At 35.3% G+C, this 25,245-nt stretch overlaps 1 protein-coding gene and 1 long non-coding RNA gene across 16 annotated transcripts in view; both read left to right on the top strand.

Annotated features, from left to right (window-relative positions):
- Positions 1 to 25,245, top strand: part of LOC107997163 (potassium voltage-gated channel protein Shaker) — a 302,685-nt gene that overhangs the window by 234,148 nt on the left and 43,292 nt on the right. The window lies entirely within an intron of this gene.
- LOC133666924 (uncharacterized) lies at positions 14,161 to 22,137 on the top strand. The gene is made up of 2 exons (XR_009831822.1): positions 14,161 to 21,673; positions 21,757 to 22,137. It is a non-coding gene; the product is annotated as an uncharacterized LOC133666924 (long non-coding RNA).

A 25,245-nucleotide genomic window follows, 5' to 3' on the forward strand; every position in this document is an offset into this window, starting at 1 on the left:
TTGCGGAAATTAATATTGCAATATTCCTTTAAAAGGAAATAGGAAAATTATAGAATATTTCTCTTATGTAATTCTAAGAGCATAGTGAACAATCTTATCATCAGAAATGATTGTCAAAACTTATTGAAGAATTTATTGCACTTGTATTTTTAGTCTCTCTTTGAAGGGTTAAATAGGAAAATTGCCAAGTATTTCTCTTATACAATTTTTAGACAAATACCTCAAGATTTGAATAAGCATTTCTCGTTCTATCTTAAATGCGTTGAAGATGTTAGTTAAATCTTCACAAATACGTAAAACTATTTAGCTTTTCAGAATTTAGTATAATATTTTTAGAATGTTAATTTAAAAGTGCAACAAATACGAATGATAATAGTGATAATATTGATTGATTGATTTTTGTAAAAAAAATAAATATTTTTGTCATTGATATATAAAAAATTAATAACAATTAATTAATTATTTTAATTGTAACTAATTTTAATTATGATTCAATCAATGAGAAAAATGTATTAAATATTAAATTGTTTAAATTAAAATGATCTTTGATTAATATCATCTTAACAAAGTTACACGAATCATTCATTAATAAAAAGACAGGAAATAACAGGATAAATCGCATGGAAAACAACTATTTCTCCAATTTTTCTTTCCCCTAAGTTAATCTAGGTACATCAAAGATATATTCAACAGAACAAAACACAGTGATCAATCGCACCCTAGTTGTTCCTCGACCGTGGCGGCTTATCGTGTAATCCGATCGCAATAGCTTGGCAGTGATAGGTACCTCGTCGCAGGTGCATATCGTGTATCGATGTATTTATTCTCCATTTTATGAAATAAGGCGCAAAAAGTAAAAGACGAAAAAGCACACAGAAGGAATGAGAAACGTACGAAAAATAGAAAAACGCATAATTGGCATTGGAACAAAGTCTCGTCTCGAAAACGCAAAGCTCGATTACATGGCGCGAGTGGTATGTCACGCCGCAACTACGCGTATGAGAACAAGAGAGTGACGAGACGAAGGGAAATAGAGGGTGACACGAAAGAGAGACGCGTGCGATGAACGGTCGTGAAGCGATATAAGCGAACGAAGAAAATCTCGCGGAGCGAGACGGCGCGGCTGGAGACGAAGGGAAGAAGGAGAGAGACACGCGAGCAGCCTGTCAGAGACGGGTGAGAGAGAGAGAGAGAAACGCTGGGTGGCGATCGTGGTGGGGAGTGTGACGATTGGGACGAACAAGTGAGGTGGGAGAGAGAGAGAGAGTGAGAGAGGCGCAGGTGAAAAAGTGAGAGTCGTTGAGCGAGAGTGGGAAAGGGATATTTGTGGAAGAGCGCAGGTTTGTAAGCAGTTGGTGGGGAGAAGGAAAAGAAGGGGAAACCGCGCATAACGGAGAGAGAGAGAGAGAGAGAAGAAAAAAGAAACGGCGGTCGACGTAAAAGTAGGCATAACGGATGCGGCTGTGGCGCCTAGAGCGAGCTTTTGTTACGACACCGTCTTCCATTCGCGATATATATTTCTTCCCAGCTCTACCAACAGCACTGGTAGCACCACCGTTGCCACCACCGTGTCACGGTAGCGAGGTCCACCTCCAATTTCCACCATGTATCCTCCACCGTCATCCTCTCCACAACGGAGTAACAGAGAGAATCGGATCGGAGAAGAGGGAGAAGGAGCGAGAGATGGATAGAGGGGAAGGTTGAAGGGAGGGGGAGGGGCAAGAGAGGGAGGAAAAGAGCGAGCAAGCGTGCGGAAGGTGAAGCGTCAGCTTTCTCAGACGAGTTCTCGTCGGCGTAGCGCAAAGGTGGAACGGAAAACTACTCTGTTCGGTCGGCCTGTGGTCCTCGTGGTCGGGTGTGAGGCGCGCGTGCGAGCGAGGTCGAGAGCGAAAGGGAGCAGGCGCGAACGGAGGACACGGGCGCACACATACACGCATACGGAGCTGTACGTGTATCGTGATCCAAAACGGCGAGCGAGAAGGAAAACAGGAAGGAGGCACGAAGGAAGGAAGGAAGGAAGGAAAGGAGCGTGAGGAAAGATCGCAGTGTGTCAGTGTACTGAACAGTGCGTTCAGATGATAGGTGCCTCCCGGTGGAGGCGCTCCAGTCGGCCGGCCACGATCAACCGTTTGATCGAGATTTTCCGCGCTGGTGCGTCGACGAGACGCGGCGTGTCGCGGCCTACGTTCCCATCTTTTCGTAACTCGTCGTCGTTTTCGTCGTCGTGACCGTCGTGGTCGTCCCCGTGACCGAAGGCGTTGTCGTCCTTGACGACTCGGTTCTCGTCCGGCTGGCCGTGTAGTTACGCGTCGAAACGGATCCTCGATGGCTCGTGCGCCGTGGCTGCCACCGTGCTCGGCCCGCCTCTCAACTCTCGTACCTTCGTTCGTCGTCGTTGATTTCGTTCCGCTCGTCGACCGACACCGTCAGTGATCGCGAGTGTGAACGATGCACCAAAGTGACGGAACGTACCGCGTCAGTTAACAGTTCCTGTACGTCGTCTTTGCTGCGCCACATTTCTTTCTCTTTCTTTTCGTAACCCTCCTCCCCGCCGACAATGAGAATCCGCTGCTCTTCTTTTCCTCGGATCGAGATGCGAACTGGTGCGCACCGATAAAGAGAACGCATATAGGGGAAAGGGAGGATCGAGCGAAAAGGGTGCGTAAGGTGCGAGCGTACGAGTGGTGAAAGAAGGGTGACAGATATTATTAGAGCGAGTGGACGAACGTTAGAGGCAGAGGAACGAACGGAGTGCGAATGAAGATGTAAACGGAAAGGAGATTGGAGAGGCGAGGAGAGAAAGAGAGAGAGAGAGAGAGAGAGAGAGAGAGAGCGAGAGAAAGGGAGAAATTGAGAGAGAGAGAGAGAGAAGGAAGCGTGGTATAGAGAGAAGAGAAGAAGAAAGAGAGCGCATTACGATCGGGTGGAAGGGAGAAGAGCAAAAGGAGACGAAAAACGAAAAACACAGATTTCACAAAGGGGTTGAGAATAAGAGGAAATAGAAGGAGGAAGGAAAGAAGAAGAAGAGAAAAAGAGAAAGGAAAGAGAAAGCGAGCAGCCATTTTGATAGGTGGCTGTGTGTTGTGCGCTGCTGCCGCTACTGACTGCGCTGCTGGTGCTGCCTCTTAGCGTCGCTGATCATCGGTGTACGCGTCCACAGTGATCGTTTTTGGTAGTGCTCGTGCTGGTTCCTCGTGGTGGTCTCGGTCTCGTGTCGGTGTCCGTTCGTATTGGTGCGAAAGAGAGGAGACAAAGTCCGGATAGAACGACAGCGAGTGAGCGAGAGAGAGCGAGAGAAAGAGCGAAACGGAGAGAAAATCGAGCGAGAGAGAGAAATAAAGAGAACAGGGTGTGCGAGGGACAAGAGGGTTGGTGGGGGTGGCAAATAAAGGAAGAAAGGGCGAGAAGTAGGGAGGAAAAGGCAAGGGAGAGAACTCGAGAGGAGCCAAGATCTGCCTCGGTTCTACTCAACGACGTATACTACGGGGTTGGGTTTTGGAGAGAGTCGGTGTGGTAGTGGTGTGCGGAGAAGGAGAACGAAAAGGAGGAGAAGCAGGAGCAAGAGGAGAAGGTGAAGGAGAAGGAGGAGAACGAAGGAGAGTAGGAGAACGCAGTGGAGAGGAGTGGAGAGGAAGCATCGTCGGGTGCGTGTTGTGCGGGGGTGCACCGCTCTCCGGGGGCATGGGGCTCGGGAGGGGGATCCGCCCCCTCTCGTAACCGCCGCGAAGCGCCAAGATTTCCCGCACCGAGTTCATCGAGAAATGGGGGCTGACCCCTGTCCTCAAACCGAGGCAGGACCTACGCCCCCACCGGAATGGTGCGGAGGAACACGGCGACACGAGGTACGACTTACTAAGCCATCCACGTCTCTCGTTCTCTCTATCTTTTCGATCGGTCAATCCGAATTAAGAGGTTATCTTTTTTTTGCATGTGGACCTGAGTTCGTTTCCAAAGAAACCACCTTATATGATTCTTTGTACTACTACTTGTTATTATTATATTATTGTTGTTATTATCGTTACCAGGCAAATATTGTGGATACATGTGTTACTTTTTTCACCCTGACAATAGCGTAGTGGAGTTAGACTGACACGGTTTTTTAAATGTTGTACGTGATTCCTTTCAGTTATTACGCTCGCGTAGCCACTTAGCGATAGCTCGTTAGTCCGCAGTTGCTATTTTAGACACTACCGATCGCTCCAACGTAGTTTGCGAATGCTTAGACTAGGTTTCTTTAGACCTTGTTCCACGTTTCTCTTTCAAATACGATATCCGCACATCTGCTGCGTACAATCGCGATTCCGCGGATCCAAGAATAGGAACGCGTGGTCGCGAAAGAGAATCGAAGCGAATGTTTTGTCCGAAGATATCTTTTGTACGATATTTAGTCGGTGTAAGCTCGTAGCTTGGGACTGGATGCGAGCTTATCTATGCAAGATACGAAATTTCTTTCTCATTTTACCGTTGTTGATAACGTGATAGTTAGAGAAAAAAAAAGAGGGATCGAGAGCTTGAAAAATGTTTAAATGTTACATTACGTATTTATGCATTATTAAGCTTGAACTCTAGAATGATCTTATTTATCAAGGAATTCGAATTTCTTTGGAAAAATGATTAATGAAATAGAAATTGAAAAATGTCAGTATTTGAAGAAATTTAAATATCAATGTTTCGATATCACGTTAGAATAAATAACTCGATTACTGGATAATCGAATTAAAATTATTTTTGAAAATAAAATTAGAAAAATAAACTAATAAAATGTTTTTCGGATAAAATTCAAATTTTTTTACCTGCATAAATTATTACAATAACTCTTTTTTCAAAATATGAAAATTGAAAATACCATCCCGTAATTTGTATATTTTTATTATAAAAGTTACATTCAATATGATATAAAAAATTACGAATGTTAGAAGTATTAAATTTTTCTTTATGAAACAATATGAATGAATAAATAAATTAATTTTTTATTTTTTTAAGAAATTCATAATATTCGCAATACTACAAATTTGTTTTATATTTTGCTAAACATTTCTTTTATTTTAATTCCTTTCGAAAAAATTATGAATAAAAAAGATAATTGATAAAAACTTCCGTCAATGAATGTTAGTTACTTATTCGTAATCGATTCGAGACCGGATGCAAATATATCTTGTCTGAATAACGATAGTTAGCGAGAAATAAAAAAGAATCGAAAATCTAAAAAATTTATAGTATACTATTTCACTGTGAAATTAATCGCTTCACTTTAAGGGTATTCGGAATCCTTATTGTTATTCTTTCATCGGTTCGTTTACCTCTGTGCAAATCGGACGTTAGAAATCAAAGTTTAAATTAAAGTATCGATTACAAGCGAAGAATGATTACGACGTTTTAGTGTTACGTTACTCATTTCACGGAATGAAAAAACATATAACGGCTGCTGCATTTACCAGAGACATGAAATTCTATTTTTATCTTATCTTTAGCAGACAATAGTAAAATTTGTCGATAATCGATTATACGTAGAAAATGACCGTTTATTAGAAAGACATTTTGATGTCATCAGAATCTAATGATTATTTATATTATTTGTTGAGTATTATATTATTTTTGTTTCAATTCAATCTAATTTTTTTTTTTTTTACTAAATTTTGAATTTAAAATTTTTTTTTATCAAAATTTCTTATCAAAAGAATCTTGTTATTTCATACATTTATTCACTTATATCTATTATTGACTTCAAGCTTATAATTAGACTGCCGATTTTTATACAGCTAAATCAAATTCAGATATCTAATTGATATTTAAAAAAATGTCATATTTTTCAAAATATACGCTAAATAAATATTTGCAAAATATTAATAATATTATCTATAAAGTTTATCTATAAAAATATTCTCTTTGAAAAAATTGAACTGAAAAAAAGCATTCTATAAGTCACTTTCTTGTTTTTTTTTTATGGATAAACTATTTAAAACTTGTTCAGTTTTTAATATTACGTTGTAATAAGAAGTTTTATTCAAAATACGATAAATTTATGATTGTAATATTAATCGTAGAAATAAAATTAATCAAAAGAAAAATAACATATTCATATTCACTTAATTAATAAAATATTCGAACATTTATACAATTATTTTGCAAAAAAATTTGTCTAAAATTCTGATGAAAATTTTAATGAAAATTTATACATTAAATTTTTTTTACACATTGATAAGTACTAAATCTAAATATTCTTAAATTTGCATTGATTTTACAATTTTTCACGATTTATACAATTAATTGTGTTTTGCGAAGTTTCGTTAAAAAATAAAAACTTGTTCAAAAATATTGCATTAAAAAAAGAAATGTTCGAATACTTTTATGAGCCATTATTTATGAAAAATATGCAAAGGATCAAAATCCGCAGTCTTGTTTAAAATTCAAATCTTAAAACGATATTCTTATTTCATTTCTTATTATTTGGCACATCTATTATTCGCTTGCAACAGATTTGACCAAGGTTGCACAAATCCATTGCTATAGAACTACTATAATAAAAATAGTGCAATGTCAAAAATTTTGAATATGAATATAGCTCCCTCCAATGGTTATGATATTTCCTAAGCATATAACCAACCAATACCGTGGCATGAGTTTATCTCGTAAACGGGACACTATGGAGGTGCCGGCACTAAAATACGTTTACGACTTTGAGCTCGAGTGCAGGAGGTAGAAACTCGGTGGCGGAGATAAAAGGAAGGGAAGAAAGGGGGGGACAATAGGGACCCGTACCTCGTTTCGCTCGCAATGTTTTTCTCTAGAAACGTCGTCGTCCCGTCTATGTGTTCCTCTGTTTACGGTTCGTGGCACGATTCGCGTGATCGGACCGTGTCTTACGCCTCGTTTACGCCACCGTGCCTTCTCTCTCCCTCTCGCGTACGTGTACACACGACGAAAGAAGGCGAACAAATGACCAGCGATCCGGAAGCGTAATACGTGTAACAATTTTATACCCGGCAATTCGTATTGACGTTCGATATTTGCTTTCCATCCTCTTTCGTCTTTTCTTTTCGATCTTCGCGGTGGGTCGGAATTTTTTCTCGATTTTATATACGTAGTGTTTCGACCGACCGATTTTTACACGCCTATTTTCGGGTGGAAACAATTACAATCTGGATGTAATTGCGTGAGAATATCTCGAAACTTTGAACGTTGAATTTTGAACTCGAATAATTTCGCGCCTCGATAGTTGAATCGTACAGGATATTCCATAAAACTAGTGGTGCGGAGGATGATTTTAGGTAAGAAAATAAATCGAAAATATCGAATAAAATTTTTCGCTTCGTTTTTGAATAAATCGATTTCGAAAAATTGTCAATTACGAGTGAAATTGGCTATTTCTCGATTAGATATGAATGAATTATCGAATGAATTTGGTCACGCGACGTTAAGAAAAAATATGAAATAAATTTTCTTCATTTAAAAATTAATTTTCATTTCAAAACAATTCCTTGTTTTAACTGTACGTTCAATCTTGATATTCATAAAAACAAGGATGTAAGCAATGAAATTTTATTTTACATTTTTTGCTTATTTTCTTATAAAATAATCACCTATCGATCGAGTTCATTTGTATCCAATTGGGAATTTGCCAATTTTTCTTGCATCTCAAAAATTTTCAAACTTGACTTATTATTAAGAAGCCTTAAATGAAAAAATTTTATTCTTATATTTTTGATTTATTTTTTTAAATCTGACAAGAATTTTAAGATCGTTCATTCTGAAATAATAATAACAAATACATAAGAATAATTACAAGTAACCGGATATTTAATAGTGCATTTGTAATTTATTGAGAGTAAAGTTTATTTTGTAAGAAAAGACTACGAGTAATAAATAATAGTAAATTAGGGGAAGAAAAGTATTATTGGTTACCAATATTTATTTCTCTTCAATTTATCCTTATCATTGCAATCAAATAAAGGAAGAACAAATATATATTTCTCAATATATATTTTCTTTTTGTTATCGCGTTCTTTTATATATTATCTATATTAAATGAAGAAATGGAAAAAAATATACACATGTAGTTATAACACGATTATCGAAAATATTATAGATTGGTTCGATTTTATTTCTTCTATTACATTGATTCTTGAATCAATTTTGACTGTTTTTATTGTCGAGATTATCGAATTTTCTAATTAGATTTCGATGATCTAAACATCGAAACAGATATCTAAAACATTTTCGCATAAATATTATTTTCTTTTCCATATTCGAAATAGATAGATCAAAACATATTGATCATGCATAAATAATTTATAGCAAAAGATTTGCATTCTGACAGAAACTTTTCCTTGCAAGTTGGCCATCGGTATTTCCACCACTTTATCACAAGCGGAACTATCAAACACAGCTTTTAACACCGGCTATAAAATCAAAATAAACGCGAGTAACAGTATTTCACTCTATCTCTTACGTTTTCTGTGTATTGCATTTACCACTAAAAATTCCATGGATTTCTCAAGTTAGAATTGCTATTTTGACAATATCCGAAAGGCACGAAAATAAGTCAAAAATATTATATATTTCAGAAAAAACGAAGTTTAAACTTATTCCTTCCTATTTCCTAATCGAGTTAACCGAATTAATTTTTTTACATTTTAATTTTTTTAATACGTGTGCTTCAAGTTGTACAATTGCCAAGAAAATAAATCGAAATTGAACGACATCTTCCCGCTTTAGTTCTCCTCTTTCATTTCGTTCTGAATCACTGTATTTGATTATAAACTCGTAACTCGGAAATTGTCAACATATAGTAAGTATAGGAACATGAAACTGCATCCTCGTTTTATCTGTGCCAACAACAACGATCGTAAAAAAATGACAACGAGAGACAAAAACCCAACCTCAGAAGCCAAGCGTTTAAAGAAATTTATGTTGTATTTTTTCGACGTCACATTATTCTCTTCATAAAAGCTCGAGAATATAACGGGAAATATTGCAGCTGCTAGGCACATGAAATTTTATCCTCACTTTATATTTGTTATGTTTGAGTATTCAAGTTTTTTTTTGAAAAAATTTAAGTATCCATGTATTATATTATTCAATGATTCTACATTTGCAAAAATAATGTTAAAGTATAATGTTTTTGTCAATTGTAGAAAATGCGATTTCTAATCAACGAAACAATGATTTTATAATTTTGCTTAACTTCGATGTAGCAATATTTGCTTTATCGAATTAATTAAATTTAATCGATATTTTTGTTCCAATTGCGACAAGGAAAGAAAGTCTAGGACTGAGTAACAATAAATAATAACGAATGAAAAACAATGATAGGGAATGACAAGAAAAATATAGATTTAGATTTACATTTTCAATTTAAGATTATATTATATCACGTTTAATCTCATTTTCATTAACAAAATCATACAAATATAAACATATTTCTATAAAATTAAGAATAACTGAATATATACAGTTATAAAATATAATAACACAATTTGCCGTCAGATGTCTCCACCATTCTTCTTACTTTTCTCACAAGTGGTTTCTTTAAGTCTTATATATTGTCTGTAATAAAATGATACAAGGACATAATTATTTACTTCGCATCCACCCGCTAATAAAATAAAAGTAACACGACAATACAACGGGTTAGGAAGGCACAAAAAGAATAAAGAATAAAAAAAAATTGAAATTATCAAACACCAGCAACTTTATAAATCTCGAACAAGTTCTGAAACGAAACGTATATATTTTTATACGTTCCGATTATTCCGGTATCGTATTACTTGAATTGTCACTTCGTTCCTAAGCGCATATCGGCGAGAAATGGCCGAGCATATTTCGAATAAATACCGCGGCAATTACGCTAATACTCGTGCCATAATTTAATCAAGTCGCGCTAAGCTCGAGCAGGTCTAAAAATACGTTGGACATTCCTTGTGTGTCGTGGGCTATTCTGCGGAAAGCATTTGTTCCGTGTGGAACGCGCGTTCGTCTTGGCGTGTCGCGTGATAACGCGATCTCGCTCTCCATCTTCGAAGGCAACGTGGTAATATCCTGGAGGCTCGAGCGGAATTTATACGTACATCAGCGGACGAAAGTGTATAAGTCTATTCTCTTTTCGAAACGGTGTAAAATCGGACCAAGTCGAGTTTATTACAGAAGAAAATAGTAATTATTTTTTACAAATTTTCTTTATCTTGCAAAATGAAAATTAAAAAGATACATTTCGTAGATTCGTATAAATTATATAATTGAAAATTTTCTTTTAGAATTTTCAGCATACGTTCCATGTATAATTGACGATATAAATCTGCAAAATACGTTTCAAAAAATCTTTTTGAATTAATCCTCCTAACTTCTCCAAAAAAAAAAAAAGATTCGTTTGTTTCTATTTTAAAAAAAAGTCATTCCGTTTTAATTGGTAGATATTTTGTACTCTATTGTACATGCGACACAGGTGGATCCTTCACCGGATATCCGACAGAAAGAGGATTTTCAGACTTCTGTTTTCTCCTTTAGTTTTAGTTTCGAAATGGGCCTGTTTGTTTTGGTCGTAATTGATTACGACGAACGTGCGATGTTAACCGGGAACTGGCTCGTCTATTTGGTGTTCCGCTGATGGGTCCATTACGACGGCTACTTGCATAAATATTTATGAATGTAGCACGTGGGATGGGGAGGGAGGCGAACAGTGACCGTGTACGTGTAATGGCGATTCGATGGACACCGGTGGATGCATGTCTCGCTAAATTATCTCCATTTCATGACGAATCCGGGTCAATTGAATTGAACAAAGGTATTCGCGGATCTTTTATGCCATTTTATGATTTCGATTATAAATCAAAATGCGAGAATGCCAAGTGATTTTGACATGTAAATTGGAGAAAAATAATAAATGGTTATTCGCTGTAAATAATGTTCGATATCCACCATACATTTTTTGTTAACAGTGTATCGAAATAATAAATCAACTTTTAAAGAGGTTCTTTTCGAAAAATTCGAACGAAATTCTTTTGATAATTTATTTAATGTTATTTAATATATATTAGAGGGAAAAGTAATAATTAATTGGAAAAATTTCAGAAATGCGTCGAGAGAGAATAGATTTCATATTTCCTGATGAATCTTTTATATCAGCCAAAGATCGAAATTAATTTTTATTACTTATTATTTAAGAAATACAGTAATGATACTGATTAGCTATCACACTTTTTGCTATTCAATTATTGCGAAGTTCTTTCCATTCAAATCAGTTTTTGACACATGTACGTTTTTGGAAACTTAAGATACAATTCTTAAAACGTCTCTTCCTTAATTAAATTCTAATTTATCTGAGTCTATTGTTATAATACAAATTATAAGACTCGTTATTTTTCGTAATTTTCATTGTTTAAAAATATAGCGAATGTTTTTGCCGATCGAAGACGAGTTGAGAAAATTTCGCGTTCTACGATCGTCGAAAAAAAAAAACGAAGAAGTGAAAAAATGCCAGATGAGGAAAATTATTATATCGACGAAGATTTATTAAAAGAATCGATTAAATTTGTGTTGTCGTGGTTTTTACAAGTTCCGAGACCATTAAGTTCCGGTACTAGTTATATTGATTCACGAGGCAATTCCACTCAACACTTTGACTTCTTTTTTTTTTCCTTCGTCTCAACGGGAAATTACTTTATCTTCGAACCTCCGGGAAGTCAGATGATCAAGTTAGCGGGACTCTCATCTCCGTACCGTAACTTTTCAGCAATGACACGTTCACGGATTTCTTTGCTTTCTAATTATTCTTTGAAGAGAATGTTTCAGAACTTTGAGCGATGAAGTGCACCAAGATTAAGATATGCTCGTATTTGAGCGATGATAATAGATTCGATTGAATCGAACAAAAGTTTATTTCAATCTGAAATGAAATTTAATTTTTTAAAGCTCGATGTTGCATATATGTAACGTCATAATGTTATTTAGTTTTCTTTTCGGTGAAACGAGTTTTAAATTTCAGTACATTATAATTCTTCATTGAAACATCACAAAAATATGCTTTTGTCATAAATAATTGGCGAAGAAAGAATTTTTTTCCTACTCTAAATGTTGGAAAAATTAAATCATTTTATGGAGTCATTTTATAGAAGATGATAAAGATAAAATTGGAAAGATTTTAAGGAAAGGAATATGGATTTGTTTCTGATAAAATGTTTTAATTAATTTTAGTTGCACCTTCATAAAAAGAAGAATACGATTTCATATTTTTTCAAAATAAATATTCAACATATGATTCTATAAAATCGTTATTAATGACTTTTTGTTATTTTATGTAGCACTAATCTTGACCATTTAAGATATATACAAAACTCGACATCAATCATCATTTTATCTTTGTCGATCAAGAAAAGAATTGATAAAGAATAATTTAAATACACGGGTTTCAATTGGATTCACAATGTCATTACTCAAATCCAATGATTATATATGATACCATATTATTTGGATCCAATGATCACGTTACTTGATAATTCAGTCATTCTATGGTATCATATTACTTGGACTTAATATGACTTAATTACACGGATCCAATAATTGTATGGCATCATATTACTTGGATTCAGCCATATTAGTCGGATTCAGTAATTATATGGCATCATATTACTTGGACTCGGGAGCCACGTTATTGGATCCGATGATTACACGGCATCATATTGTTATACTCGACTTGGACTGATTACAAAATGGGTACAGTGTCAAAAATCCAATAATTATGCGACATCTCATCACCATTGAGATACCGCGTGCATATTACTCGCGTTACGAATCCAACGATTATTCAACGTTTTATTCGTATCCAACGTCGGTTCACCGAATCTACTCGTGATAACGAATGCCTGAACATTCCCCTGAACAAGAAACGTTTGGCGCATGCGCTTGGCGAACAACAATTACGTCATCCATCCTTCGAACTCTGAAATTAGCCTTAGAATTGCGCGTCGCCAATCCTTCGTTATTATTCGATACGCGAGCCGCTTGTCGCGGAAACGAAGCGAGAGTCGGGTACGTACAGAGGCCTACTTACTCGAACGAGATTCGTGCGGCGAACCGGGAACGGAAAGGGGGAAATTCAGTTTTTCCAAAGGCAGCCATCACTTACGGGGGCATCACCGTGAAATGCGCACCGCTGCGTCGCGAAAAGTGGCCGCTCTGCGGCTGTTCTCGCCTTCGGTCGAGTGACGGTTTTTTTCTTGCCCTCGCGATCCTGCTCATTTCTCGCGTAGTTGCCGCGTCGACTGCGTTACACCCCCCCTCCTTCCCTCTCCAATCGTGAATGCTCGGCCCGCGACAATCCTCTTCCTGCTCCCCTCGAGAGTATGCGTGAGTGCGGCTGTACTCGCGTAACCAACCGTCTTGAAGCTCTTGAAAAAACGACCATGCCAACCATGCAGTCGAATAAGTTTTTGAATCTCGCGTATTCATGATTCATAAATGATGGCGAATCATGGAAATATTGTAAATCGTGACTTCCACGGGTAGAGAGGAGAAATTCGATCCACTCTGGAAATGTGAGAAGATGAGAGAACCTAATGTAGTTTTCTGTTTTGACAAGGATGGCCAGTGTCGTGGTTGGTATTTGGATTGTGTATCTTAGAGAGATTAAGTATTTTGAAAGTATCTTAAAAAATAGGTCTGCTATAATAAGATATTTTGGTGATATTAGATACATTGAAAAGTAGATTCTTCTTGAGGAAACTTTGGCAATGTTAGGCACCTTAAAAGATGAATCTTCTCAAGGAACTCAAGGAATTTAACGTTAGATTAGGTAGGATTTTTGAGATACTTTAATAAGTTTTGATTAAATATCTTAAAAAACATGGATTTTCTCCAGATACATACATTGATAAAAAAATATTATGCTACTATAGCAATCAGCAACCGTATCTCCTTCTTATCGGCTTTTTTCATCTAAAAATATCATAATAGAGTTACAAAGAATATTTTTAGTAAAGATAGATACTTTAAAAATATAAGAGAATATATAAGAAGTTACAAAGATATCATTAAGAGATATTTAGAACAATAATTTTGAACTTGTTAGTACTACTTTATATTTCTCAAGAAATAGTTATTTTTATCTTAGAAGAATTAGGATAGAGAAAGATTCAAAAAATTTTGTGAGAGAAAGAGTTCTTTACTGTAACTTTTAATTAGTACGAAATGAATGAGTAAATTTTCTATAAATATAAATTGAAAAATAAATATTTTCAAAACTACAAACATTTATCAAAAAGAATTATCTTAATTGCAAGGATGAGAATGATTGATATTAACTTAAACACAAAATTCTTTATAACCTTTTATTATGTTTATTATAAATTTTTTTCTTTATTTATCCATTGTCCTACGAATTTTACAATTGACTGAATCAATTAATTTTACAATTCAGCTATTTTTGAATAACGAGACATCGAATGCATTACAAATAGAACCAACAAACGAGTTCTGCAATCGTGAGTAAATGTTTATCAAAGCGTAGAAACAGGTGATGGATGAGTATCACGATATGCTGATGTTTAAATTCATTCCAATTAATGATTCGAAATGGAACGATTTCGATGATTTAAATATCGTGTATGCAAAATTCTTATTTGCATTCGCGGATCAATCATTCGAATTTGCTTCGTTTAGCAACTACATTTTCGTACAGTATACACTTTCTCGACAAAAGCACTTGTATTCCAAGATGTTTGATTTTCCACAATACTTTTTCCTTTTATTAATTGTATGTAATATAAAAATATTCGGCATTTTTTCTGTCGATTAAGCGAAAACGAGGTACTTTTTTTGAAAATAAAACGTTGAATTCAATCAATGAAATATTAATAGCTTATTCTTGAAATATTGTATCCTCATTTTTCAAGAAAAAGATTTAGACATTCGACGTGCAAATTAATAAAAATATTTTTAACAAATTTATAACATAGATTTAAATATGATTTGTATATATAAAGAGATGGAGAAATTTCTTGCAATGTTTTCATTCAAGTATTTTGATACAATTCAAATTTCTTGTAAAATATTTTTTGCGCCATTACAATCGAAGAAAATATTAAATCCAGAAACGTAAGTGGACTATCCCGTGTAATAAACGAAAGAAAAAAATTGGACTAATTTTAAAATGAATATTTCAAATAATAAAATAAAAATTCGTCGATAAAATAGAAAATAGCACGTTCAAGATGTACAACGAATTTGCAAAAATTAAAAAAAATTATTGCAAATGAAATACATTAACAGAAATATCTTTATACGAACGAAATTTTAATGATCATCTGAATTCATCGTCTTTATAACACGCGATAAGAAAACAACTAAGCGATTAATTAACTTTCAATTCAATCATTTCGGAAAATTCTTGCTTCAAATCGTTTACTCTGATTACAAGTTAATGTCTCAACCGACGAAAATGATCGATACTTTGTTTCTTCCTCGACGAGTCCACGTTCCATTCGCGAAATGTCCATTATATTCCCGTGCCATTGGCGTGCAAAAAATGTGCAACCTCGAATTTTCCACCGAGGGCACTCGATGCTCGAAGCAAGTGTCGTGCTCGAGGAGATCAGCACGATGGGACGAGTTTCTCATCTCTCTCTCTCTCTCTCTCTCTTCCCCTCCTTCATCTCTGAATTAATAACCCGAACCCTAGTCAACAGAGTTTGCTCTCGATGGCCGCAAAAATGCTCGAGAACGCACCATCTTCGGCGTTCTGAGTTAGGATCTCGATTCGTCGTCCATTGGAGGGGAGGAGTAGCGGCCCAGAGCAGCGTCAGCTATCTCTCTCTCTCTCTCTTTGTCTTTGTCGTTCCCGCCGTCCGGCGAATCTCAATGTGGGTCAACTCTGTACTGGATTATGCTCGAGCACGAATGCACGATTTCCAAAATGAGGTCTCGGGAGGTGCTCACCGAACAAGAAGGGACACCGTGTCCGTCCTCTTGCAAACGAAGTCGAAGTCGTTAAGGGAGGGAGGGGGCAATTGTCCACGGACAACTCGTGGACGATGAAAGTTTGGGATTTGGGATGAGAATCGGATTAGGAAGAAACGGATAGGATGGGAATAATAGGGATAATGGCGATGAGAGATTGGCGTAAAAAAAAGATCTGTGATACGCAGGGTGAATAAAATTATTTGGAATATTTCATTTGGTTTTATTGATAGGATAAAATGTTTGAAATGGAAATCGAATGGTGCAGAGGGATAGATGTTTCTTGCAATGATATCCATAAATGTATAATGGGTTTTCATGCAATATTCTCTGTAAAAAGATATTAATGTTCAATTTGTAATGCTTGTTCCCTGTTTTTTTTGAAAAGGCAAAGTTGATATATGCAGAAATTTACTAATAATATCGAAATAAGGATTTCTCGATATATGCGAATAATAGACAGAATGATTATCTTCGTACAGTGTCAAAAGTTTTTCTCTTTGTTTACAAAATTTCAATAATTACAGGATATATCAAATTGTGTGCATTATAGATTCACGAGTAAATATAGCAATTGAGTACATCGTTATTTATAATCAAATTCGATTTTCATTATATCGCTCACTCAAAAGAAAAAGAAAAGATACGGAGATCTTTGAGGATTATTCAATCTGATTTTCAATTTCGTGTTGTTGCACTCATTGTCGAGAATTCGTTTTGAACAAATAAATAAATGTCCGTGGCGGGCAGTGTACAACGTCTAAGTTAATGTGGATGGGCCCTTATAAGTCGCCAACAAGTTGAGAAGATCGTCGATAGAAAATAAATAAATAAATGTCCAACGTCCTCCAACAATGAAGAAGAAACGGTGCACGGAATGTTTACAGACGTCTGTCGGTACAGATGGACCCTTCTATTGCTAACGAGCTAAAAGATCGATAGAAAATCTCTTGTAACAGGATAACTCCTATTTTGCTATTTCCTTTCATTTTTCAGTAGAACAGCGATTAGAATATCCGTAAGGAAGTTTAACTTAATTCTACAACTTCTGAAAAATATATACCCGTTTTCCTAGCAAGGATTCCTCGGGTCGATTAGGATTTTTTCTTCTTTGGATATATGCGAATGCAAGCGAACGCACGCTTTAATATCGAGGACGCCTCTGTACTATTTTTGTCCGGTATAAGGATAGGGTAGCTGTTTACCAGCCGATGAATAAACGGAGGAGACTGCTTCCGCACTTGATATATACGCACATTACACGTGCGTGCTCTCAAAGAAATTATCATTGGCGATAAATTCTACGATATTTTGAAACACAAATTGGGAATTATTACCCGTTTGCGAAGTGACAATATAGTTGTGAAATGAAAATAATATATAAATTTAAGTCGCTATAAAGGCGAGTCTCCATCGACAGATATCGTCTGCAAACGCTCGCTGGCATTGTTCGTTCGAATAACGCCGCTGGAAGCGTATATCGTCCGACGTAAGTATTGTGCGTCCATAACTAATAATATTCGAGCCAATATCTCTATTCAGGCGTGTATTTTATCTTCGAATTGTTCGAATATAAAAATCCCAAGATATTCCATTCGCGATATGGTCGATATAACGTTTTAAATACTCGTGCAAATATTCTTAGCCACTTCTTCTCAGACGTGTGCCCAGGAATTATTCTCGTTATTGGAAAAGAATCAACTTTGGGCTTAGCCGAGTTGTGCTACGCATTGATAAATATTTTTGTAAAATGAAAATAACATTTAGATCCATGTCAATTTACGATCTCACGACAAATAAGTATCATCTGTAGCAATATTTGAATACGTCGTTAAACGTGATTTATCTTAGGAACGGAAAAAATTATCGTAGTCCAAAATGCAATAATTCGTGTATCGCAACACGAAATGATGTCGTATATTTTAATAAAATTTTAAACGAATTTTAATTAAAACTGAACGCGTTTGCGCCAATTCCAAGATTATAAGGAAGATTCGTTTCTCATGTAATAATATCTTGTTTCTTCTTCAAGAATCGTAATTCTTGAGCGGCTCATTAATTCTCTATGATGGGATGTTCTAGGGTGGAATGACGTAAAATCCAGCTTAAGAAAATAAACGAGCGTTTACATAAAAGAGGGAAAGAAGGGATCGAGAAATTCGGATTTGGTGGAGAGGGGTCCACCAATCTCTGTCGACCATCTTTAAGGAAAACACTAGACGGCTAACTTCTTTAATCCTTAAAGTCTTCAAAGTTTCATCACGGAGTTCACCACGGCACGAGCTGTCAAATACGTTTAGCACAAAATCTTCCTGTTCCTAATTTCCCTCGTCGTTTCGTGTCTGCGTAGCTTCTCATCTTCCTCGTATCTTGGAATCAGAGCTTTCGCCTGGGAAAATTCGTTTACGCTACGTGGTCGACCAATTTGACTTATCAATGTCCAATTTGCCGGTAACTCGAGAATATTAGATGCTCGTCTTCTGTTTGAAAAAATTAAAATAATGATACGTTAATTATGGAGGAGAAGTTTATAAAATCCGTGAAAATTTTTACATTTACTTGGAAAAATTTAGATATTATTCAATTTAAATGCCACTGTGGAAGATAATTTCCTCTTTTTAATTATTGGAAATAACGAATAATGTACTATTGAAGAGTTTTTTGTAAAATAATCGTCTGCAATAAAAATTGATTTATTGACAATTATTCAGATAAATTAAATGGAATACTCAAAATTCAAAATTTGGATATAATAAAGGAAAAAAAAGTTATTTCTAACTTATATCTATTTAACTGTTTCATCAAATAATATTAAATAATACATAAATAATTAACGATAAATATTTTAAATGTTTCACCATTCGATACTTTTCAAACTTACGGATAATATCAGGTACATATCTCGCGGAAAAGATCGAAAGAGTCAAAGCATATTGCACTTGCCAATGAAAGAGAGTCATTAGAGTCACCGTGTAATTGATAATACAAACGTCGGTCGAGGTTAATTCCATTTGGCCGTTTGAGAACACACGAATGGTGGAAGTTTTGGCGGGATGAGTTTTTGGAATCGATCCCTGCGGTCTGCAATGCCGTGCACACATAGCTTCACGACTAGTTAGGCCGATCGTTATCGTTGCTTTTTACAATTTTTCGCCACAACATTTCGAATCACTTGCCCTCGCAAATGTGCCTGCTCGACCCTCACACCAAGAGAACTCTCGTCCGATTTCCTGGGAAAATGGGAGTGTGCCTTGAATGGAGGGATTCTGGGTGACGTTCTGCCTTCCTTGGAGAATATCCTCTTAGATTCCCCGACTTTACGTCGAAGAAACGTTTCTTTAAACCATTCGTTGGCTACACGATTGTGCTCGTTTCTATTGCGGCAGGAGAAAAAGGGAAAAAACGATCGTTTTGATGTTGTTATAAATTGCACTGAAGAATCTTGGTAAAATAAGGATAACATTTTTCTCTATTTATCATTTCCAACTTGCATTCTGCGATGGTATTTAGGTCGGTGGTGGAAGATCTGAATTTGATCAATTTTTTTTCGAAAAAATTATAAACTATACTTCTTATCGTTTCAAAATTATTCCTTATTTGAAATATCTATAGAAAGTGATAATACAAGCATAGTATAAAATAAAAATAAGAAGCAAAAAAATTAAATCTTGACGTATCTCAAAATTTTGCATAAATTATCTTTCACACGTTAAGCTTCGTTCCACCCTGATACCCAATCCTCTCTTCGTCACGATACAATGCTCGTTAACAACAAAAAAAAAAATAGTGAGTCTAATAAGACCTTGTCATTTCACGTTTCTCGCAAGGTGTCAAAAAAAAGAGGGGAAAAAAAAAGTTTCCAGGGCCGTTGCACGTTTAATTGAACACGTGGTGGGCGAGAGAGAAAGAGAGAGAGACCTTGTTCGCCAATTTTTGAACTCGGGGAATGGTTGGTCGTATTCCCGGAGTCTGCGGCAAAAATATAAAATATCAGTTGGCACGGATCCCCTTCTAACCCTCTAACCTTTCGAAACCGCAAAAGCGGGGAAAAGCGGGGGGAGGGAAGGCGGGGAGGGGGCCAATACCGAGCCTAAATGATATGCGGCGATCCACGTAAACGTATTGCAGTTGGCTAGATCGTAAACGAAGACCACCCGCGGGTTTCGCAATCCCTCCACCACTTTAGCGACTTTAACCCTCCTCGACTAACGAACCGGATCGTTATTCAACCCGCTTGTATCCTCGAGGATACTACGGTCGCTCGTAATTTTGAAATACTGGCGTGGTATCTTTGGAGGATCAAGGGCGAGTCGGAAATTCGAAGGTATACACCGTGAATGGTCGTCCATACCGCAGAGTCGGAGGTTTATGTGGTAAAACGTGTGTTTGCTGCAATAATGATATGTTGATGGAATGGATAGGTTGATGGAATGGACAAATATGTGAAATGTATTGTACGTAATACATGTGAAATTTGTGTATCGTAATAGAATAGAGTATTTTAATGTATAGAATTTTGAGTATTTCTTTTTTTTTCTACAAGTTTTTCAATTCGATAAAAATTTTACTAATAATATTTATTGAAGCCTTATAGAGAGAATTAATTAAAGATTTTAATTTTTAATTCTAATAATCTTGCTAATTGATGGGTAAAATTATAGAATCAACTTAGTAAGTATAAATTATCGAAAGTCTTAAAAAATTAGGAATTCTGGTTGTTTCATTTGCGATAATTTAATGGAAATGATTTTATGATTTTAGAGAAAATAACTCTAACATTTAGAATGTAAAACTGTTTTACAAAAAATATATATTGCATAAAATGTTGAATTGAAAGTTAAAAAATTGCAAATTTTGAGTTATATCATTGCAGCAAATATATTCGAATGATAGCGACAAGATTCATTCTCTTTGAAATATGGATATGCATTTATGTATTACTCTGTATACTTGACTGATTACGATATAAACTTGATTCATTGTGATTTTCTAATTAAGTATTGTTTCTGTCGATTGCAGAAAGAAATAAGAAACTAATAACTAATGACTTATGCTCCTTTATTTGATTACAATCCGTCATCTCGTTTCTTTCGTTCTTTGAAATATGTTGAAACGTAATTTACAAAGTTTCGCGCATTTTTTACTTTTCAAATAATAAATTTAATATATTTATTCCAAGAAAATAAATAAAACTTTACTTTTTTCAAATATTAAAAGAGTATTAATATCGATTTCGAAAAATATCAAACAATGAAAATTCAATTGAAATCAAATGTAACATAACCTAACTTTTTTAACCACGACTTTACAATCTATTTCTTTTTCATGCTTCGGATTATTGATAAAAAAGGAATATTAGCTTTCAAGATATAAGATATAAGATTGTTTAAATATCTCCGATAAAATCCTTCCGAAAACTCTTTACAAACTTTAAAATCGTAACGATGTTTTCCTTATAACTTTGATACATTTATCGCATACTGGCGATTATACCTAGCATCCTGTTAGTGCCACAACACAAAAGACGCGTCAACAAACACGCGAAGCTCCGCTCGAAGATCGTATATACGCTATTTTTACCGATCGTTCCTCACGAGTTTCCACGAGTTCGAGTCTAAAAACGCGAGGAGGCCTATCGAGTACAAAACAAAAATGCGTATGAAATTCAAGAATCGACGTTTCGATGGAAAGGAGCTTTAATCACTTTTTCGAAAAGGATGAAGACGTGAGAAAACATATCGCATTTCGAAAACACAACAATGCTTGACCAAATAAAACAAACGATATTGATATTCCGTGTTCTTCCAGATTTCCACGAAAGAACCGTGTTTCTATTAGTGCCTGGCGGAGGCTTGTCCACTTGAAATATAGGTATCTGCAACGTATACACGTTTTACAACGTGTTTCGCCACTGACGTGCTCTCAACTTCTGATGTATATCAACGTAGTTTTTGTCCTCATCGTGGATAAGTAACAAATCGAAGACAATTATTCTTCTGAAATTTTATGATACAGGATTAATTAATTTGACGAGACGAATGTTTCTTTTATGTTTAATTTATATTATATGTGAATATAATTTTAAGAATGGGATATGAAATTTTGTTTTTAGATTTTATAGCGAATTTTCTGTGGATAATATTAAAAAATTGTAATAATTTTGTAATTAAAAAGTGCTTAAAAATTGTATACTATCCAAATTTTTTATAGTTTTTAAAAATTATAACGAGTTTTTTAAAGAAAATTTAAAAAAAAAATAGATAAATTTTAACGAATTTTAATTATTAGAATAACTTAATTTCTTTCTTAATATTTTGAATTATAACAATTTGACAATTTTAAAAAAATTTTTATCTCTTAATTCATCCTTAAAAATTCTAATAGATATTAGTATTCTGATATAATCTAATAATCTAATGTTTTTGTAATCTCTAAAGATTTTATTATCTTTGGAATTTTTAAAATATTCTTAAAAATTCTAATTTTAATTTTATTGATTTTTAATATAATCTAGTTTTTCCAGAATCTTCATAAATCGCAATGACATTTTTTAACAATTCTTTACTTCTTGCACAATTTAACTTCTCTATAATTTTTTCTTAACTCATAATCTAACTTTTCTAAAATTTCTAAAAATTATCGTGTGAATTCGAAAATTGTAACAGCTTGATGATCAAATTTTTCTCCGATTTTTAAAAATCCCAAAAATCCCAAAAATCAACTTAACCTCACCGCAATCCTAAAACTTATTCCGATACTACACATTATCATATTCTCCAAACCGTTAATCAATTAACCTAAAACTTTTCCTTCATTATCCAAACAATAAATTACACGCACAAGAAAGGCAACGCGATCCAACGCGAGAAAAGTATCCGTCAAACTTTTCTACGTCGATATTGCCTGCTCTCGAATCGAATTCCAATTTCCAGGGTAAAAGAACAAGCTACGCCGTGGCACACGTTGGTGAAACGAGGACGCACACGTTGGTTAATCGACACAATGTTGCCTCCTCTCTGTTCACGTCCCGTCCCCGAGGGACGTCGTGTCGTTGGACGATCCCGCTCGTGATTCTCCGCTCGTTGGCCAACGACAGAGCACGTGTTTTCTGGGTCACGGTACAAGATGCCGGACTCGTTATTTCCGCGAAGCGACGCGCTATTTTCAGTCAGCTGCCTCTTCGGATACGTGGGCTCCGGAACGGGTCCTTTCCCTCCCTCCCCGTCCACCATTGACGACTGGAAATAAACCGTTTCTCCGCGGCCAGGCTAACAATGGAAACGGGTTTTCATTCAAAACTATTGCACTCGAGTCCCCTTCTCGTTGCCCTCTCGTCTTAAACCACTGTGGGGGATACTATCGCGGAGAATCGTGGATGGGGGCGCCACCAATTAGGCGACATGAAAGTTCAAAGGATCGTTAATCGCGGTATCTTCTCTTCTCAAGAGTTCTGCTTCTCGATTATCTTTCTGTATCGACGATAGATGTCACCTATAGGACGATAGAAACAATGGAAATTTATAATAATAACACGGAGGAGAAGGCTTTGAATCTTTGTTTTTTTCTTTATCGTCGGTCCACGACTCGGCAGAATGCTTTCGTTGCCGTTTTGAAATACTCGGTCGGTATTAACGAGTAGATCCGAGGATTCGTCTTTTCAATGTGTTATACGGTGTACGAAGTGTGGACCTGATATTCCTTTGTATCTCGATAATGGTGATTTGTATTTATTTTATTTTTTCGTATGGAAAATATGTGGTTGTATCGAGAATTAAAATGAGATTGATGTTTGGAGTTGGGAGAGGGATAGCTATGTCGAGCGGAAATAAGGTTAGTTTTCTTTATTTCTTATTCGAAAATCATATTTTAATATTTAATATTTAATCGTGTGTGTGTGATGTTAGTTGTGATATTTCGTTCGTTTTATTGTCAAAGTCATTAATGTTATCTTATAATCCGAAATTATCAAATTTTAGCGATAAAATTAGTCCATAATTATGCAAAAGGACTCAAATGGATACGAGAATCATTATTTTAATTGGTTTGGCTGGATTTTAATGTAATTTGTTTTAATTCAATTTGTTTTCTTTACAAGATTCATTTGATACGAACAATTGAAAGAAAATTATACGAAAACAAAAATTTATCTTATACGATTTACGCTGATTTTTTTTTTTTACTCTAATGATCATTATTTTACGAATGCTCAATTCGATCGAGATAAATTAATTTTCTTTATGAAATAGATAAACAATTCTATGAAAAATGCCATTTAAAGAAAAGAGAAAATTTATTTTCTATATAATTTGTAAACGATTAGAATCTAATGAACTTTTCGAAAATATTTTTTTTCCTTACATTCGTATCAAAAAAACAAATTTCAATTATTTCAATAAAATCTATAAATTGTTCCTTTCTTGGATTCCATAGTTTACAAGTGCAACGATATGCATGTTGATAATCAGCCAATCACATCATCAATTGTTATAAATTGTAAACGACGGTTGATTTTCAATTTTCAAAAGATCTGCCAGCGGTGAAACCATCGAAAGAAAAGAAGAATGAAAGGAAACACGTGCTCGCAGATGCATCGCTCGGCGGCTATCTATTTTTGCGATACGTCAAGCTATTCTCAGTTACGCTCCGGGTGCACAGAGTGCATCGACTGTCATCGTTGCTCTAGGAATAAACCATCCATCACGTTGAACTGAATTCGACGCGCACGTTAGATCTCTAGATATTTTCCTATGTCACCCTCGAACGTTTACATCATCGACAGATTTTGATAAATTATTATCGGCTGCGTAATTAAACGACAAACGTAGACTCCATGTTTCTCTAGATTTCCTGTTTACTTTCATTCGAATGTCAGGAGTGTATCTCTAATTTCATTTCGCTGTTTTTTCACTCTGTGAGGAAATTCTAATGCGATATGAAGATTTTCAGTTGCTTGTTTATCTCGATATCGGTTGGCTGGATTAAACCGCAATAAGGAAATAGAGAAGATTTATTAGGATAAATATTATGAAAAAAATTCGTTATATAATCTTAGAAACAGGTTAATGTTAATATATTCGTGGAACACACCTTTCGAGGGTCGATTCTAAAGGCCAAAACAAATACAGAAGTTGGTATGTAAAAATGTCGGTTAAGGCTTATTTATTAAGCTATAACCAGTTCAAGTTCGGGTTTGATGAAACGAGACGGAAATAGAGCGAATCAATTCTATCTCCGTCGCTCTGCCTCTATCTTCTTTCATCTAACCTAAATTATATTGCGTCTTAATATGCATAAACA

The sequence above is a fragment of the Apis cerana genome, linkage group LG11 (genome assembly GCF_029169275.1).
Source record: "Apis cerana isolate GH-2021 linkage group LG11, AcerK_1.0, whole genome shotgun sequence".
Taxonomy (NCBI): domain Eukaryota; kingdom Metazoa; phylum Arthropoda; class Insecta; order Hymenoptera; family Apidae; genus Apis; species Apis cerana.